Raw genomic sequence first — 21,910 nt, 5'->3', positions numbered from 1 at the left:
AATAGCGCTGCCACTAGCATCACAATCCACTTGGAAAACATTTCTAAAATTTGGAAGTGCCAACATAGGCTGTTCTGTCACCTTCTTCTTCAGCAATTCAAAACTTCTTGCAGCCGCTACAGTCCATTTGAACTCTTTTCTATCCCCTCTTATTGTATCAGTTAGGGGTTCACATATGCCACTGAAATTCTTAATAAACTTCCTGTAAAAACTAACCAGACCATGAAATGATATTACCTCAGTAGCAGTCCTTGGAGTAGACCATTCCAAGATGGCTTTTACCTTCTCTGGATCCATTTTGAGACCTTCAGGTGATATAACAAACCCCAAATAGACTAACTCCCTTTTTGCAAAGTTACACTTCTTCAGATTAATTAACAGTTTCTCTTCCCTTAGCCTTTCAAGGACACTACGAATATGCAGTAAATGTTCTTCCAAAATCTTTCTGAAAATTAAAATATCATCCAAATAGACAATAACAAATTTTCTCAAGAACTTCTTAAGTACCTCATTCATGAGCCACATGAAGGTGCTTGGGGCGTTTGTTAATCCAAAGGGCATGACTAACCACTCATAAAGACCCTCCTTGGTCTTCAAGGCTATTTTCCACTCATCTCCTTCTCGAATCCGTATTTGATGATAACCACTCTTCAGATCTATCTTTGTGAAGTACTGAGCTCCACTCAAGCAGTCCATAATATCATCCATCCTTGGCAAAGGAAACTGGTACTTGATGGTGATCCTTTTTATAGCTCAAGAATCTGTACAGATCCTCCACTCTCCATCCTTCTTTGGTGCGAGTACTGTAGGTACTGCACATGGACTCAAGCTCTCTCGAATCAAGCCCTTCCTCAACAGCTCCTAAACCTGTCTATTTAGCTCCTCTATTTTAGTAGGAGTCATCCTGTGAGTAGCCTTGTTAGGCAAACTAGATCCTGGAATCAGATCTATCTAATGATTGATTTGCCTTATTGGTGGCAATCCATCTAGAACATTATCAGAGATAATATCTTCAAACTCCCCTAGTAAATCTAAAACTTCAAGTGGTATTTCACTACTACCTTCTTTATCTTTCCTAGGAATCAAAGCATAGCACATATGCTGATGTTTCATGCCATCTAAAAACTTCCTTCCATCAACAAGAGAAATCCTAGCACTACTACATACCTTTTCACCTTCCTTTTTCATGGCCTTCAATTTGTGGCGAACTCCATCCTTTGTCAGAGAGTATGTGTTTGCATGTCCATCATGTACTACATGTCTATCAAACTGCCATGGTCTACCCAACAATAGATGGCAAACATCCATCGAAATAACATCACAGAGAACTTCATCATGGTAACTCCCAATTTTGAATTTCACTAAACATTGTTCACTTACCAGGACCTTATGATCATCTTTTACCCAAGAAATCCGATAGGGTTGTGGATGTTTCTCCCTCTTGAGCTTCAGCTTAGAGACCATCTCTTCTGATACCAAGTTATCAGTGCTACCACCATCAATGATCACATCACAACATTTATCCTCACACTTGCATCTAGTACGGAACAAACTCCTCCGTTGTCCTGGTTCAATCTCACCACTTAGTAGGACTCTTTCATTTACCAAGGTCTCTCCTCTTTCTACATCCTCTGAATGTGATGATTGTGCATCCTCATCCACATGAGCAACCCTAGCTTGGCCCTCAGCTCTCCTATCTGTCCTTCCTTGTTGTTGAGGGCATTCAAAGGCACAATGACCTTCTTCATTGTAATGGAAATAGGTACCATGAAAGCCTCCTCTTCCTTGTCCACATCCTCTACCTCTTCCTCTCTGATTTCCAAAGTCTTGGTCACGGGAGCGATTGAAACCCTCATTCCTCTGGTTCCTGCTAGTACCCTCATCTTCATTTTTCTTTTGGGTTTCATTGTGGCCTCCAGATGATCTACCACTTCCCCTTCCTCCTTGACCGCGCCCTCTTTGTCTTGCTTCAAACCTTTTATTCAACTTCTCTTCAACTCGTAGGGAAAACTGGTATACCTCTTCAACGCTGGTCATTCTTACCAGACTTAATTCCTCCTGGATGCTTGGTCGCAACCCACTAATATAACGAGCAACCTTCTCCTTATTTGCTTTTGAATGCCCTGCTCTAATCAAGAGTCAGTAAAACTCCTTTGTATAGTCTTGGACTGATCTTCCTGCTTGCTTTAACGCATGCATCTTCTTAAACAGATCCAGCTCGTAGTCCACAGGAATGAACTGCTTCTTCAATTTGTCCACCATGCGATCCCATCTTGTGATCTTCTCCTTTCCTCTTCTATTTCTTTCCAATTGAACCTCTTGCCACCAAATTTTGGCATGGCCTTTCAGTTTGGCCTTTGCAAACTTAACCCTATCTGGGTCCCTGATATCCTCATACTCAAAGTATTCTTCCAGTTCATTGATCCAATCGATCAACTCATCTGGTTTCAGATTTCCTGAAAATACACCCACTTCAATTGTAGGTCTTTTCCCAAACTTAGTAATGGCCCTAAAAAGCCTTTCCTCTACAGGATTCAGAACTTCCCTGTCAACTTCCTCTTCTAGTCCCATTACTTCTTCTTCATTGTCATCCTCACTGTTGTCACCTGCGGCAACATTTGCTCCTCTACGAAGCTCCTCTTGCAATGCTTGTACCTGCCTCTGGAGGGCTCTAACCTCCTCAGGATTAATAGCTCTAGCCCTTCTGCCATGCTCTCTTCATGGAGGCATCTTCTAACTCGAACCAACAACCACACAGTCCTGGTGCAAACTGCCTCACAGTCGGCGCTCTATCTACACACTCAGGAAAACCCGCTCTGATACCACTTGATGGGGACACAACCCAAGAACAGAATGGAAACAACAGAAAAGGGAAATTATATTAACTAAGAAAATAAGCTAGTACAGGAAAATAAACTTCAAAACATGCCCTAAGGGCTTACAATAGCATAAATCTGGAGATAATTTCTCCTTATGGCACCTCCTCTCAAACTCCACTCCGAACTGCATTTTACAATGCCAAAAATCTCCTTAAATAGACCCCGGGGGGTTAAGGACTAGGAGTATATTCTAGAAAGTTCTAGTAGGCATCCACTGACCAAATAGAAGGTTCCAGAAGCAGCGTTAGAAGTCGGTGCAAATCTAGAAGAATCTAGAAACGGTAACCGAACTTCTGAGAGGCATAACTTTTGAACTGTAGCTCCGATTGATGAACTGTTTACATTTTCAGAAAGCTCTCAAAGCGCTCTATAGCCCTATGGACCAGCTTCACTCATCCCCCATTTTTTGGCCCTTTTTGAGGTCATTTAATGCCCCTAACCTGACTTTGAAGCATTCTTAGGAGGTCTCCAAAACTTGAAAAACTGCAATAACTTACAAACCGTGGGGCCTTTTGACCTGATTCTTTTTCTAGAATGCTCTAAATCAAAATTACATTCATCTAGCCGATTCACACCTTTTAGGTCACCAAAATGATGGCCAAATTGCATGCTCCTATTTTTTCGGGATTTTCAAACACACTGATAGTGGAACTGTGAGAGTTGGAACCTTTATTTGACCCAAATGGGTATCCAAAAATGTAAAGACATGAAATAGAAGCTAAGTCTAAGTACATTTTTTTGGGTGACACAGGATTGCCCTTATACCTTTGGATGCTCCTTCATCATATACATATGTAGAAATAGAAATACATCATCCTCAAATCCATGATACAAAGTATAGTAAAATAAATGAAATCCTCCACCATATATGATACATCCATACATCCATAATGATAAAACATCTATCATAAAATCTAACCATCCATCATCATAATCCAAAAACATAGTGAAGGTAAGTGCCAACCAAGAAAGCTCTAGCCACGGTGACTACAGACGGATCTCAATGGTAAGAGTAAAAAGCACTACCACCCAACCGCGTGGAACCTAAATGGTCCACTCCAACCGCGCTAAGGAGATAGTCTCAAGATAATGCTACTAATTATCAAACATAAAACTAGCCTAAAAGAGCTTGGCAAGATAACTGAAAATACGACTTAGGGGTAGGCACTACATTCACCCCCCCTAGACTTAGGCTTACTCCTGGAAGCCTACAAGAAAAGCAAAGCTAAGGACTCACTGTGCGGTTCCCATTGGGCCCTTTCCCCCTGTAGGAGGATATGACTCCATTGAGTACACTCTCTAAGCTCTACCCATGTCACCAACTGTGGGTTCTGAAGTTGCGGGTCTCTGGCCTGAGAACTATGGTTTCCCTTGAGGGCAACGAGACGACTTGTGTTCACGTTATCCACATGACAAACACTCTCCATTGAAGCTCCTCTGAACTCTAGGTACACTAGACTGCTGGAAACTACCCCCACTAGGATAAGACTGAACACTCTGAGATGGCTGATCATACTGGTTGGGCTTGTTGCAATGAGTCTTGTGATTGGTCCTAGCATTGGAACCACCACCACCACTCTGTGCGGGAGGATAAGTTCCTTCCTGTTGTTGATTACCCCCTGAAGGAGGTTTCCTAATGCCACCTGCTCCCTAACCACCCTTCGATCCTGATGCTGAATGTGCTCCTACAAAACCCCCATGTCCTAAGTTCACACTCTGCTCTACAAGGACGGCTCGATGTACAGCATCCTTGAGGGTTTTAGGTTCAAACACCTTAACACCCCCAATTAAACGGTTGTTCAAACCTCTAATGAAATGTTGTGCCAACTATGCTTGGTTGTCACTGAATCCCAAAAAAGGCATGAGCTCAAAGAACTTACGCTCATACTCTATAACGGTCATAGTGTACTACCTCAGGTTATGGAACTCATCTGCTCTATGCTGCTTCCATTCCTTTGGTAGGAATCACTCACGGAAGCTCTCTAAGAAAACAAACACGCACACCATACACATGCAGTATGGGGTAAATATCCATAAGAAAGCACATGTGATAATAAACCATCTAACTAATCATCATTGATAACTGAAAACACTAAATAATCATCATACATGCATGAAATATAGAGTACCAAGTAATCTCATCATATAAAAAATTGAATGTAAAACAATATTTGATAATCTCTAATGTAGTGCCTACCCCTAGGTCGTATTTTCAGTTATCTTGCCAAGCTCTTTTAGGCCAGTTTTATGTTTGATAATTAGTAGCATTATCTTGAGACTATCTCCTCGGCGCGGTGGGAGTGGACCATTTAGGTTCCACGCGATCGGGTGGTAGTGCTTTTTACTCTTACCATTGAGATTCATCTGTAGTCGCCGTAGCTGGAGCTTTCTTGGTTGGCACTTACCTTCACTATGTTTTTGGATTATGATGATGGATGGTTAGATTTTATGATAGATGTTTTATCATTATGGATGTATGGATGTATCATATATGGTGGAGGATTTCATTTATTTTACTATACTTTGTATCATGGATTTGAGGATGATGTATTTCTATTTCTACATATGTATATTCTTTTAAGCCTTTCATACCCTATGACATGTACAGTGGATGATTGAGCATTCAGAATTAATTTGCCAAGAGGCATTCGAAACAAATGTATACTATGGAAATTGGACTTTCTGATTATTCTTTCATATGTATGTGGTAGTTGTTAGACTTAGAATTAATTAAATTTAAATGTGACTCAACGTCTTGGGATCCTTAAGGTGTAACTTGTGATGTATGTTTGTTGATGATTACATGTTATTGCTTCCGCTACTATGTGTTTTATGTGTATGTTATACTTTCTTATTTATTTATTTTTTTTAAAAAAAAATGTTTGGTAACTTAGTGAAAGTTTAGGTTAATTCTTTTGGATCCCTTGGCGGGGCGTTACATGTCTCTCCTAGTTTGCGATTATTCCTTATTTATTGAATTACACGAGAGTCAAGTGTAGTAGAATGAATAGGGGATACATTTCCCTATTCTTGTAAGCTTGACACACCTATTTCTTCTTCATCACTATGTATATCTTCAATAGTTACTTTATCCTTTTCACTCTCCTATGCACCTCCCTTAGCTTGTCATTCTTGTTAGTATCGTCTCTAGTTAGTCCAAAAATACTCTTCCATAGTACTTCATCTATTGTACAACACCCTCAACTATATTTTGTAATATCACAAATGCTCTATATTTAGGAAAAAATCTATTCATATACTTCTCTAAAAATATTGTCATTTGCTTAACTATTAATTCAGGCATGATATTAGCTAGTATTTCTTCTATTATTTTATTTTTAATTTATTGTTGCATATTTCCACTTGGCATCAATTCTATTATACAATTTACTCAAAATCTTTCTTCCTATCTCTATAGGTGTCAATTTGAACTTAGCCATAATATCTTATATGACTTCTTCTAACTTAGTCTTGTCAACAACACTTAATGTTCCATACTTTATAAATTTGAAACCTAATAATCCTGCAAAGTTTCTATTGTTGTCACATACCTCATGAATAGATTTAGGTTTTATATGAACACTAACTTGATAGTGACCTAGTTCATAAGATTCAATCTTCTCTACATCTTCTTCTTTATCATCCTTTTTGTGTTATTATCCTTCTTCTTCTTTGTTGACCTTTGGTGGCTAGCAATTTTCTCTTTATTGCACTTGTACCACTTGAACCTTCACTAGGTTTTGTAATCCTTGCAACACCCTTTTTTAGCAATGGCTCGACACTAGCTATTTATGTTTCTCTAGTTCTTAGTCTGAGTGATGCAGGAGGAGAGAGGGGCTTATATGTTACCTAATTTATAATTTTTGTCACCTTAGGCTCAATGATTTTGATAACATTGGCCTTCTTTGTTGGTGGGGTGACAAGTGTTAGGATTTTATCCTATTTTTTTACACTTTCTTTTTCTTCCTTTGCATCACCATCACTACCTTGATCCTCTCCAAGACCTTGTGTGAAAATTTAAGGTCCTTCACCTTCATTTATTGTGCCTAGTTTCCCTTCTACATATTTAATCATTTTCTTCCTCTTCTTATCAATAGAAGAAATCTTTATATCTACTGTTATTCTTGCTTTAGCTTCTTCATATTTTCCAAATGGCTTAGCCTGGGCATCAATCTCTTCATTAAATAATGCAGTGATTTTTGCACTCACATCATCACTATCAATCTTATATCCAAAAGGCTTATAAGCTAGACCACTCTTGGCTTAACTTCCTAAAAATATGTGTAGTCAGTGTCAACTAGAAAATACACATCATTATAATACTTTTCAACTAAGGATGTAGGAATCCTTTTTCTTTTCCTTGTTTTCCATTTGAATTCATCAAAATAGTCATCTAGTACATTCTTAACATTGTCTCCTAAATTCACAATATACTCACTTATCTTCCTAATAGTAGGTTTACCTTATTTCCACATAGCATTTCTAATAGTAGGAAAATAACTCTAAGTATAAAAGAAAATACTTATTATTAGTGATCCAAACCTACACATTGAATTCTGAGCCTTTCTAATCGATAATAGGTTCTCTACTACTTGTAACAATTAGAGCTCAACAAGATCATACTCATGATATTTCATTACAATCTTCCAAGCCTAACCTACTACTATACATGGCACACTATTCATTTGACTTGACTGATAGAATTTGTGTGCAATCACTCTTACTACAAATTCAATCAAAGGATCAGTGACATTTGAAATAGGTTTTCCACATCCATTCCACTCATCCTTGATGTTGGCCTCTATTGCATCTTTGCTCTAGCATCACATATTCTTCTTCTTGTCAAATGTAGGATGTCCTATGACAGCATGAATAATCTTCTTTATGATTTTCACTAGCTCATTTTCTAGCCATAACTCTAGGACATGTACCTAGCTTAGTATAGCCTTGATCCATTCAATTTTGAAATTTCTTAGAAAATCTAGGGCACACAATAACCCTTTCCTCTCAATAATATTGAACTTGTCCTTAAACTCTCCTTGATCACACAACTTCTAGTATGCCAAATAAATTTTATAGTTTCCTACTTTGCTGATTTTGCACATATAATAGCTCCATACATCGTGAATCATAATAATCATAGGTGGTATTTATGATAACACACCCATTGAATCTCCTTTCATAGCAATTTTAGGAATAACAAGATATTTAGGTAGAGGACAAGTGTCACTCTTCACCAATTGAACTTTTCTTACACCTTCTCCTTGATTCCTCTCAACTGATGATGATCTAGATGCAATTTTCATGTTAGGGTTTCAAAAAAATTCTTTGTGAACAACTCAACACAATTGAAAATCAATACTCGATCACACTTCAACTACAAATTTGCTTTCAATTGTCTTAGAAATCGCTTAAAATTTTTCGCAAATCCCCCAAGCTCAGAAATATAAATGTAAGGTGTATAGAATACCTTTGAATTTTCACTATATACCTTTATTCTTTCAAATTAGGGCTCTCATAAATTTTGTATACTTAGGTGGAATCCAGCTGTCTTGGTCATCATTACACTTTTAATTTGGCTTCCATTATACAACATGATCAATACCATTTAACTTGGTCAACATATTAGTTTGGTCATTGTGAGTACTTGGTCCATATTACAATGCTTGATCAATACATACAATATTACTAATGGTTGACTCTCAATAATGTAAATGATTTCATTACACTGTTCTTTCCATAAGTCTATTATAATGCATCTTGTCCTATGCAGATATGAACTTTGGCACAACTTATGTTAGAAACTGATGTAAGATAAGTTATTAAATGTCTAGTTCCTTACATACCTTTCTTGATCAATTTGATGTGGTGTGATCATCTTCTCCATTGGATTGGGTGATCTTAGATTCACTTCTTCCAGCTTCTACCTTCTTCTTCTAGGTTTGATTCATCTCCTTCTTTGTTTGTTCTATACCCACTTTTCCATTTCCCTTGATGAGTTAATTGTTTGGTGTCAGTGCTTGGGTCTTGCAGATCTTACTAACATGTCCAACCTTGTGACAACTAAAAAAAACTATGCTTCCATTCAACAATTTCTTGTAATTGCCTCTAAAATGTGTTCTTATGCAATTTTCTAAAAAATGACCATACACTCCACAATAATGACAACTATACCATGTATTTTAATACCAATTACAAGAGTTACCTTTCTTAGGTGCATTTTCTTTCCTTTTGGTTGTCAAGTTAGACTTTACCGATGATCTATATTCATGTGCCCTATGTCCATAATTTTGATAATTGTAACAATATCCTTCAAATCTAGGTGTAGTAGGTGTATTGTTGACCTTTGATCTACATTCATGTGTTTGATGACCTTTCTTCTTGCAATTAAAATAGTTACCAGAAAACTTAGGTTTAGGGTTTTGCATTACATTATTTCTTATGAAAATATTTGTAGTATGTCCAAGTTTACCACTATGATAGCATGTAGCTTTGCCTTTTGACTTTGCACTCCTTTTCTCTCCACTCGTGCATGAATCTCCTTCTTTAGTGGATGACTAGTACTTGATATGCCCTAATCTAGAGGTGTCACTCAATGACCTTTCTGATCTCATAAATTCTTCAAAATATCATATTTCTTTACTGGGCTTATTTATCCTTTCCATGAGTTCCTTCTCAGATCTTAGCTCATTCCTTGGTTGGTCACTTTGTGAGCTCAAATTTTCTATCTCCATGTCTTTCTAGTTCAATTCTTGATTTGCAAGTATCAATTGATTCATCATGTCCAACTGAGTGTTTGTAAGCTTTTGTTTGTCAGATAATCATTCTTCAAGTCTAATAGCCATTTATCTTTTGTCTTCTTAAGTCACAACCTTATCTTCTTTAACTTTCTTCTCTTGTTTAGTCACTTCACATAGCCTTATTGATTGAATCTCTATTTTCTTTTCAATCCTTTGACTTCTTTATTCAAAATATTATTCTTTTCCACTTGATCTACAATAGGTGCATCACTTTCATTAGGACTTCCATTATCAAGCAATTCTTTAGTATCAACTTCTTGATAGAGCATGTCACTCTGCTAAATAGCCATATCCTTTATTTTCCTTAGGGATTTCCTTAGTTCCTCTCCTACTACTTCAAGTTACTACAGCATGAGTTTGATGTTAATTAGGAAATTGAGATATTGAGAGGAGGGGGGGAGGGGGGTGTGAATCAATATTGCTTAAACTTTTAACCTTCAAAATAACTTGATTACATTCGCCACATTATCCATCTCATGTCTAGATTATGCATAACATAACTTAAAATTTAAAATTCTGAAATAGATCTAACTATACATCACATCCATCAATCATGAAAATGTAAACACATAACACAAGAGATTTTGGTTGCCTAGAAACCCTCCAAGGTAAAGGTAAAATTTGGGTGGGATGACACCCACAAATATTCCCTACTACAGTAACAAAGTTAGCTTATTAGGGCTACAAATTTGATCACTTCTAGTGATCTACCATATGAGGAGTCTACCCTGTTAGGAGCTTTATAAAGACTATCAAGTCTACCTTGATTAAAGGATTTGAAACTCATAATGAAGTAAGAAATCAATTAAGATATTTACATAGGCCTATTAGGACCATTCTATTAAGAGATTTACCCTGATTCAATTTTCCAAAATGATTCAATACCTTAGCCTTTGATCTAGACTATCATGATCTTTGATTTGATCTCCTATCTGATATATCTTTAATCTTCTCTTCACTACATCACTAGGTTGACACACTTTGTTACTTCACAACTTTCACTTGCAGCCTCCAAAACCTAACTCCTTCACATAGAATACTTCACTTCTCTTCATGCATACACCATTACATTATAGAATAGGGTTTGGATCTACCTTTAGATCCAATAATCAATGATTTAGATGTTTCCCTTTTCACCTCTTCATCTATTTGGTTGTCCCTCCTTCATTGGAATTGATGATCCATGTCAAAATGTGTAACAACCTTTCTAACAAACTCTATGGTGATTAAATGTTATTTAAATATCATCTCAAAATGGCTTACCTCAAAGTTTGTGTCATTTTAGACATTATTTTTCAAACTGTGTTACTCGACACATACTGTCTCTAATTCTCGACCATACTTTTTCTTCCTACTGATACTCAGCATTAACTAACTTGGCTCCTTCCTTAGGACTCGACATCTATATTTTAGACATTATTTTTCAAATTGTGTGACTCGACACATATTGTCTCTGATTCTCGGTCATAACTTTTCTTCCTACTTGTACTCAGCCCTAACTAACCTGGCTCCTTCCTCATGACTCGACATCTATATACTTTGTTTTCACAACATTTACTGAACTCTACTTGCATAGGAATACTCGATGAACAAGGAATTTCTTGGCTCCTATTGAGCTCAACCTATACATGAAAATTATTTACAAGTCTTTATAAATACATGATTCAACCTATATAGAGTAACTCGGTTGTAGTGATGATCGACCAACTATGCCTTATATATGACTAAGTGTTTGACACTAATATACAAAAAAACTCAAGAGATCAACCTATACTTCATGCACTTCACATATATCTCCATTTCAATCATAACTCAATCTCATACATCAAATCAAAATTTAAAAATATAACTTTTTCAACTTCTATAGTGAAACATGTATAATTTTTTACTCTAGCATAATGAAATCATCAAAAAATGGCACACTAAATAAGACAAATCATCTCTAATATTGGCTCTACTAAAATGTACCATTTACCTAAAACTTAATATTTATCATCCATTCATATCAATATATTATTTTGAATTGCTTTATACTTCACAAAATATTGTCAACCTAATATTCAATAATGAACATCACATGCATACGTAAAAATATAGATATCTAATTCTTGGATTATACACAATCTTATGTCTAATTTCTTTTTCTATAATCACATCCTCTAACTTTTCAAAATTTGTTTGATTCATCCTTTTCTAATTGATTATCTTATATACTACTTCTAGTACTTAATTAATTATAAGTGTTGAAAACTCTAGTAGAATATCTAATTTGCAGTCATGGTCAAGGTTAATTATAATTATTTTCCATCAATGAAAACATATCATTAATATCAGTCACTGTTTTCAAAAAATCTCCCCGTTTGTCATTGATGGAAACATTTAGTGAAAAATGGCAAAGTGCCATCCCAAAATATGCCAAATAAGAAGGTTATCAAAAATTAAAATCTCTCTAAGTTGATCACTCATTTTTCACACACAATTCTCCTGTAATTCTCCCCCTTTGATATCAGTGAATAAGGAAAGGGAAAAAATAAAAATTGCCTACCAAACTCTTATTTTTTTCTATATATACATATGTACAGGTGATAGGAAAAACTCACACCATCTTGAAAATATTAGCATAACTTCTCCTCAATGCAATTATTGCCACTATATGAATATTCCTCAAGCTATCTAATATCTTTGTCTATCCATATAATGCATAAGTTTTCTCCTTAACATGTATAAGATTTGATAGGCATGTTGCATTTGTCAATTTCAAAAATTCCTCAAGACTTCTCGATAGAATATCTAACTTCAAAACTATTGGGTTTCTCAAGTTAGTAATTTTTTCAAATAATATTTTCTTCTCAACTTCAAGTGTATCAATTATATCATGAAGCTTTAAAATTTCTCTTGTAAAATCAGGAGAAAATGCCTTTGAAGAACCAAATCTCTTTTCTTTATTTTCTAGTTCTACTTGATTTTTCTTAATAATTTTATCAATATCCTACACTTTAGAAAATGGGTCAATAAAAGCTCTTATAATTCTACTTCAATTTTCAATATCATTCTTAATATGTACTATACTAGTATCTACACAAGTTTTTTCTCTTGCAATTAAGGTACATAGATTCTTGAATCCTTTTTCTTCAAACTCCTTTTGCACCTTATCTCTAGCACATTTTTCCAAAGTCTTGAACTGGATATCAAAATCATTTATAACTCCTAATTACTCTGCTAGGGAATCACCAGACTTAATCTAAATGTTAGGCACCACCTTATCAAGAATACTTTTCTTAATGATTTTTCATGTACTTTAGCTTGTACAAAAATACTTATCTTCATTGTCTCATCTTCATACATATTCTCCAACTTAATTTGTCCATGAGTCTTAGTTAACTTTTAAGGGATTCTAATGACTCTCTTTCGAAAAATGCTTCAATCTCACTAGAAGATGTACCATTTTGAACATGTGTAAGAATAGTCTCATGTAGTTTCTCAACTTTAACTTGCATCTCAATAGTATTCTCAATATTATATAACTTTTTGGATTCCTTAGAAACTTGGACATCTAGAATATCGCATGTTCTTACATATTTTTCTCTAGTGATCTTCGCGTCCATCACATCAACATCATGCACATTAGTCTCCTTACCTGATACATCTTCAAATGTTATAGGCTTAATCATCATATGTCCTTTGTCAGTCATTTCTTTGAGCTCTTCTTCACTTCATATGTTCTTAGGATCCACAAATGGCTAATATTTATTTCCCTCATCATTCTCAAACATGATGGCTTCTTTGTGTATCAATTTTTATGGGGAACCATTTTATAAATGCATCTACTTCAATTATTGTGGAAAGCAATCGATCATATATAAATATATTATCTTCAGTCATCTTTGTTCTAGGATATTTCTTCCACAAGCATCCTACTAATAACATCATCTATCTTAGTAATGATTTTATTTGTCCTTCTAGCCAATAAAATATTGATTCTCCTTTTTGCAAAAAACCTATTTTTTTTCTCCAACAATTTGTTTTTGTCCTCATCATTGATTACCATGAGTATCCTAGATATATATATTTCTTGAATCTTTTAATCTTCTTCCAAAGAAACCAAACTTTCTCTTCCAATATATTACACAAGTGTTTAGATAATTGATATTGTATCTCTACTAAAGACCTATTAGGCTTATTTATCATATCAATGACTCCTTTTTCTAAAAAAATTCTATCTTCTTTATTGCATAATTAATAATATTTGTTTACTTGAACTAAGATCCATGTTTAACAACCTAATCAAGTAGCTTATCAATATCATTTTTAACCCTTACCTACACTCATAGGCATTTTATTTTTATTTTTTTTGTTCTTGCACCTTTATTTGTAACCCTTCTTTTTAGATTGGTTAGATTTTGTAGAAGGATCTTCATCCTTTGTCTTCTTCCTCTTTGTTCTTCATCTCACTAGATCTAATTTAACTTTTTTAACCTTTGATGAAGAAGTGGTCTTCTTCACTAGAAGTGAAGATGTAGTATGGGAATGATTCCTATTTTCACTCAGTATAGGGATAGGTAAAGGAGTAGATAAGTCCTTGTCTATGTCAATTCTAATAGTTTAGGCCTTTCCTTTCTTATACCTAGTTTCAACCATTTCCCTTTTAATGATTCCTTCCTTTTTTGCAACCTTTTCAATCATCTTCTTAGTTTTTCTATTCATTACCTTCTTTTTCAATTCATAATGAACTTTTAGATACCTCTCTAAAATATTACTCAACCTCTTGGTATTTATATCAATTGGGGTCATGAGTATTCCATCAACATACTTCATAATAAGATTCAAGGTCACGTCATATCCCATTGATGGTTTCCACATTTTCCTCATTTTTACCCCATCCATGTAGCCTTGACCTATTTCCACCATAAAGAAAATAATGTTAGCATACTTCTCCATTGTATTCTTTGATGTCCCTTTTGTTTTATGCATTTTCTTTTGAAATATCTTAAACTAACTTGATATCAATGCATCAATGTGATCCTTATCATGCATTCAATAGAATTGTAAAATCTAAATTGCTGCAAGGGTATCCTTCTGCTTATACTAGGAAGAAAGTTCATCAAATAAATAAAAATATGAAAAGTAGGAAACCAAACATAAATTCTTTTATTTTTCTCTCTTAATGTTTTCAAGGTTTTTCAATAGTTATTTCCTTAGAATCTCATGAAAAAAAAATTGTCTTCTTTTAACTTCTCATAAGTTATGTGTATGATGGTACTTGTAATTTAGTTAAGTATTCTATTTTCATAAAGTTTAAAACTAAGAATCATTTATGATAACTTGAAATTAGGTTGAATAGTGTCATTCATAATCAATTCTGTAATAATAGCAACTGGTTATAACTTCTTCAGACATCAAATTCTTTTATACTTCAGTTGTTTGACATTTTGTTAAACACTTTGCAAGGAAGAGATATATTGCATATCTAAATTTTGATTTCTTTCTAAATTCCAAACATTAATAAATATGCTTGCAAAGAACACATTAAACATCTAACAATGAAGATGCAATTGAATTTGAATAACACTGATTACAAATAGGAAAATATGCATCTACATCAATAAGACATTAGGGCAACAAATTTTGATAAAACTCAGATATAAATCAGATTACAACAGACTTTACAAACCCTACCAATGCCTTAAATATCTACTCTCAAACAATGAAAAATGTGCTAGATTGAAACTTGGAATCATTCCCAAAATATGAATTTCCTATTGCAAATCACTGTGGTAGCATCACTGTAGAAGTGGTACTATATCAACCAATAATAAATGTATTCTCTAATTTAAGCACAAATAGAACTCCAAATTCAAGCTCTCCTGAATGCAAAATTCAGTGGATATTTCACCACGTCAAATGGTTGAAACAATGGAGAATTGACACTCTCTAATGGCTAACTAAAATTAGAAACCCTTAGTTTCTTCTCCCAAGTTTATATCAAATACAATTCACAATAATCAAATGCTTAACAATGAAGCTCTTGCCTCTATTTATTCTTTTCCTTCACCCTTCTAAAAGGAAATAAAATATTATTTAATTGCACTCTCTAGAAGCTTCCCCCTTTCCAAGGCAATAATTAGTTGTACTTCTAGAAAATGCACTCTCTAGAAGCTTCCCCCTTTCCAATACAATAATTAGTTGTGCTTCTAGAAAATTAAATTAATTAAATATAACATCGTCTTTTAATTTAATTTATTTAATGACTTTATAAAAAATTAATTTAATCAATTTATCCTTATTTCTCCACTTAGCCTTTAGAGAATGTAAAGGCTAAGAACTCCACTGAGATGCTAAAAAGATGGGGACACTACAATTTCCTAGCTATACCATCTCAATTTTTTTAATTCCTCTACAACTTGTTGCATAGTATAATTTAATGTCGCTTCTTCTTTAATAGCACTAAATCTAATAACTTCATGAATTGATTACTTTTTAATATTAATTGGTTTCTCTCTTAACCCAAAAAACTAATCATGTATCGTACATAGAATGATCTTAATCCATTGTATTTCACCAAACTCAACAAAGTCTTTGTACTAGGTTAGGTTAATTTATTTTAGTTTTTGGTATTCATACTAGATAATTCCATCTTCACACTATGAGTCATGTTGTTTATATATATCAAAGCTTCCAATTTCCTCTAACTTATGGTGTATATATGCACATATATCTTTAACATGTAAAATTTCATATGGAACATAAGACATTGCAAATTCCATTTTATTCTCCATGGATTTAAATGGGTAAAACTAAAATTTAGATCATAGTTTCTCTAGGATACTAACTATCTAAGGTGTATTCATGTTTATGTCAAAAGACAAACAACATTTTGCAAATATAAATACCTTTTTCTTTTGTGCTAGGGTTTTTTCTCAAATTCAATTAGTAGCCTCAAATATTTTTTTGCTAGGTTCTTTACTTGATCTCCAAAAAAGAAATTCCCAATGAAGTATTAAAATGCCTTTTTAATTCTGTAGTCCAATTAGGTATATTCATTGAATGCAATTGTACTCTCTCCCAATATTGGTGATGCAAATAGTGAACAATTTTTCTCTTGTAAACCTTTATATGATCACGAAATCATCAAATAATTCATATGTAGCTTCTTCAAATCAATTCATAGCTAATAATACTTTCATAATACATAGTACTTCATTTTCATGGGTGGCAAAAACTTTTGTGATAAAAACTCCCCTTTAGGTCTAATAACCTAATTGTCTGATAATGAATGATCCACGTCAAGAAGAGGTGTGATCTTCCTAGAAGTATCAATATGTTCCTTTCTTACCAAGATATCATTCATTTGATCTCTAAAATCAATTCACTTCCCTTTATTATCATTATTTGCATTGTTATTCTTAATCAAACCATTCACTTTCATTCCATTACCATCATATATGAAAATCTTAGCAATATGTCTAGAATTATTACAATTGTACCATGCACTATTTTCATTTTCATATCTTTTAATTATTCAAATTTGTGTTGAAGCTACAACTCATTGAAATGTATTCAAGCTTGTTACATTTGTAACATTGAGGGTTACTTCAATTTGTATTAGATTTATTCTCTTAGCTTGCTCTAGATTTGCATTCGTTACATCTATGTCCACACTACTAGCATGTGAAAAAAATCCAAAAGAGGGTGTAGAATTTGAATTTCTTTGTCATTCATTTTCACTATGACCAATTTTTTTGCATGTGAAACATCTCCCATTTAATCTTTGTCCACTTATTTTTCTTAGAGGTGTTGTCTTAGGTTTTAAAGAATTCTCCTTGTTAGTATACCCAACCATTATTTTCATCATGTGTTCTTTGACTTTCAATTTGTTCATCAAGCTTTGTACTACTACATCTGATCTTTTCTTGAATCTCTATTTCCTCAACCAAATCTATCCTCGATATCTCATCTATTTTTCCAATTATTTCTCATTATGCTTAGACTCTTTAATGAAAATATACAATTATCCAACCTCACTATTTAGCTTATGATTTTCTTCAATGTTATCTTACAAGGATTTTCCAAATGCTCTCTTAGCTTCAATTTCATTACTAATCTTGATTATAATTTCTTGCATCTCCTTTGTTAGGTTATCACTTTCTAGCACAACTTCCTTGTAGTTCTTAAATTTTCCATCATTTTAAGTATTTCCTATATGCAATAATTGATTAACAAGATCTTACCTCTTATCTTTGGATTTCTTTATCCAAATTTTTAGATTGTCAGTAAACTTCTCATTTATCCTCTTAGTGTGTTCTCTAATAAAAGAATGTGAATATTTGATTTCTCAAGATCATTAAAAATCTTAGAAATTGAGATTAAATACTGATAGCTACTTTCATTAGAATTATCCTTAAGCTGTTAGAATTTTTTTATGGAACTTGGCTCTGATATTGATTATTAGGACAAGGAAGCATTGGGAAAGGGAGGGGGAGGGGGTGAACTAGTGTAGCAATTTTTTTAAAACTTTTTTAATGAAAAATGACAACTTAAAACTAAAAGTGAAAGCAATCAAATAAGAAAAAAGTTGCAACATATGAAGTTCACAACAACATGATTTTTTTTTGAGGAAAACCTAGTAAAGGGAAAAACCTTGGTGGGGATGAAGTCCACAAATAGCTTACTACTGTAGTAATACATTCCTTGTTAAAAATTACTTGATTAAAGGCTCAAGTACAAAAGGGAAATGCACTGTCATTTAGTCTTGCCACCTAGAACTAACTTCTCATTTACACAATTTATATACATCAAGGCATAAATCCAATTACATAATTAAAATGTACTTACAATCCTATACCAAATTGACTGTAGCATCAACAATGCTTAAAAAATTCCAATAAAGTTGTGGTAATTAATATAATATTTAATCAATAGAGTTGCACTAAAACATTATTTTTTCCAACCATACTTGGTACACCTCACATATATCTCCACCACAATCAAAACTTAATCTCCTATATGAAATTGTAACTAAAAAATATAACTTTGTCAAATTTAAAAGTGGAATGGGTAAAATTTTTTACTCTATTGAATCCAAATTTCATCAAAACATAACATGCTAATCAAGATAGATCATCTTTGATATGGGCAAATGCACAAAGTTGGGTCGTAATTTTGTAGATGTCAATTCCACAGCATGAGACCCCCCGAGAAATAAGAACTCAATTTGTTAGAATCTGGTACCCATTATGCTTTTGGTGCTCAATAGCATGATTTAAAATTGGGCATCAAATTTTTAAAAAGCATATAGCCAATTTTTTTGTTTGTTTTTATTCATTTTCATGCTCATTGTGAATGGGGCCCCGATTTATGCTTGGAAATGGGAGCCCATTTTTTGTTTTCTACTAACCCCCAACTATTTTTTTCACTCTACTAGGTATTTTACTTTGTTTTCTATTATTTTATTTCATTTTTTTTAGTTTTTCACTTTATAATTCTATCAATTTATTTCTTTTTTTTCACGTTTAATAGTTTTGAATATGTAAAATTCTACATTTCCATTGTTAATAGTTTTATATTTAGATTATTGTATCTATTCATTTATTTAGTTTTGTATCTATTCATTTAAATATTTGTTTTGTAGATGCTCATTTAAAAATTATTATTTTAGATGTTTTGATGTATTTAATAAAAGTTAAAGTGATGAATGATTAGATTGATGTTTAGATTGTTTAAACATGTAATTACATTGATGTTTTAGATTTATTTCAAATAAATAGTAATTAATTTTAAATTAGTTTGTCATACATATTAAATACATGTTTATGAAATTTATTTTTCTCACTCTAATATATTAACTTATTAACTTATTTGTATCCCTAATTCAACTATATAATCCAAATCCTAGGTAACTATAATCCCTATAATCGAACTATAATCCTAATTTGAATGCTAACAATGTAATCCAATTTTAACTAGAGACAAAGTAACATTGACCTTAAATTATGTACATCCTAACTAAACCCTAAGTAATGTACATAATCTGAAACCCTTACTTCAACCCTACATCTAACTATAAACCTTAAATGCCTAGCTCTAGATAATAAGTTAAGTTTCAAACCTTAAATTCATAACACTACCATATAGACACTAAATTCTAACCATAAATGTAAACCATGATATTAGCTACCCATATCTATACCCTAACACTAAACCTAACCAAGTTTAAAATACCTTAAAATGTTATTTCTAAAACTCAACCATGTAACCCTAATCTTGTAGTTTAAGGCGATGTATGTATGTTTGAATTGAATGTAAGTTTAATATTTTATGTAGATGTATTAAATTTATAAAAATTGGTAAGTGTTGTAGTCTCTCAATTATTCACATATGTTTACATGCATGAATTGATAGTTCATTATATGAAAAAATCAAGTTAGAATTTATTTTCATTTTTAAATAATAAATAATCAATCTTTATATATTAAAATAAATTATAAATTCAATATATCAAATAATAGATAATTTAAGTAATTTACCTTTATATCAAATGATCTAGAGCTACGTACATGTATATACATGTATATCACAACAAAAACTTGGTTCATATTCAATATATTAAACTTGAAAATTTCTTCTATCACCTTGAATAAGCCCTTAGGACTTGGTAAGACAATATAGATCCATGAACCTATAATTTTTTAAAGGTTTTTCTAATGTCACAAGTTGATTTTATTGTCTATATATTCATGTAACATAACAATGAAAATTTTATTTTTAGCTTAAATATATACTAAATATCTAACATGAGTTTTAGTCAAAGGTAGAATTAATTTAATTAAGAATAAGACTAGCAATCTAAACCCTAAACATAAAACTAAGTATAATGTGCTCCCTTACCTTAAAACCATAATTTTAACTCTAAACCGTAGATTCATGAATTTAACTATAATCCTAAGCCAAACTCTAATCCTAACATTAACTAAAACCCTAATCCTAAACAATCATAACCAAATCCTTAACACAACCTTAGCCCTAATTATGACATAAACCTAGACTAGATCTTAAATTCTATTTGTGATTTTCAATAAGTCATGTTTCCCCTTCCAAATCAAATGTGAACTTAAATATAAATTTGATATTTATATTTGAACAAAAGTGATATAGCAATAAATATAATTAATTCAAATTCAAATTTGAATCTAATTTTGATATAAATATCTACTAAATAAAAATATAAATTTAAAACCTTTATCATAAATACAAATTAATTAAAATTTAAAATTTAATATATTAGATATAAATATTAATTGATAAAAAATAAATTCAATACAATTGAAATTAAAAAATATTGATTCATGAATGCAACTCTAATCCTAAGCCCAACTCTGATCCTAACATTAACTAAAACCCTAATCCTAAACAATCATAACCAAATCCTTAACACTAATTATGATATAAACCTAGACTCTCTTTTGAATTTTATTTGTGATTTTCAATAAGTCATGTTTCCCTTCCAAATTAAATATAAAATCAAATATAAATTTGATATTTATATTTGAAAAAATGTGATATTGCAATAAATACAGTTTTAAAAATAATTAATTCAAATTCAAATTTAAATCTAATTTTGATATAAATATCTACTAAATCAAAATCAAAATTTGAAATATTTATCATAAATACAAATTAATTGAAATTCAAAATTCAATATATTTGATATATAAATATTAATTAATAAAAAATAAATTCAATACAATTGAAATTGTAAAATATTGATTCATGAATGTAATGAGCTCTCTCTCTCTCTCTCTCTCTCTCTCTCTCTCTCTCTCTCTCTCTCTCTCTCTCTCTCACACACACACACACACACACACACACACATTGTCCTTCTTGAGATCTATCTCATCTCTCCCCCTCCCCATCCTATCTCTTCATTTCATCTCTCCCATGTTAGGATTAAACCACAAACAGAAATAACAATTACATGCAAATATAAACAATATCAAAAAATAATAGATCACATAGAAAACAACACAAGACACCAAGATTTAATGTGATTCACTAAATCCTTGGGCTACGTCCATGAAACAACAAGTATGATATTATTACAATCTAGTGATTACAACATGATTACAATCTTTAATCCCTTATAGCTCAATACTGCCACAAGAACCAATTTTTGCATCACAACACAAACAATCCCTAACCCTAAGCCCTTTTATACAAATATTTTTATCGCTTTAG

Source organism: Cupressus sempervirens, chromosome 11, assembly GCF_028749045.1.
Source record: "Cupressus sempervirens isolate cs-2001-9-10 chromosome 11, ASM2874904v1, whole genome shotgun sequence".
Classification (NCBI taxonomy): domain Eukaryota; kingdom Viridiplantae; phylum Streptophyta; class Pinopsida; order Cupressales; family Cupressaceae; genus Cupressus; species Cupressus sempervirens.
The sequence above is the reverse complement of the archived record's forward strand: the minus strand, read 5'-3'. Positions refer to the sequence as shown.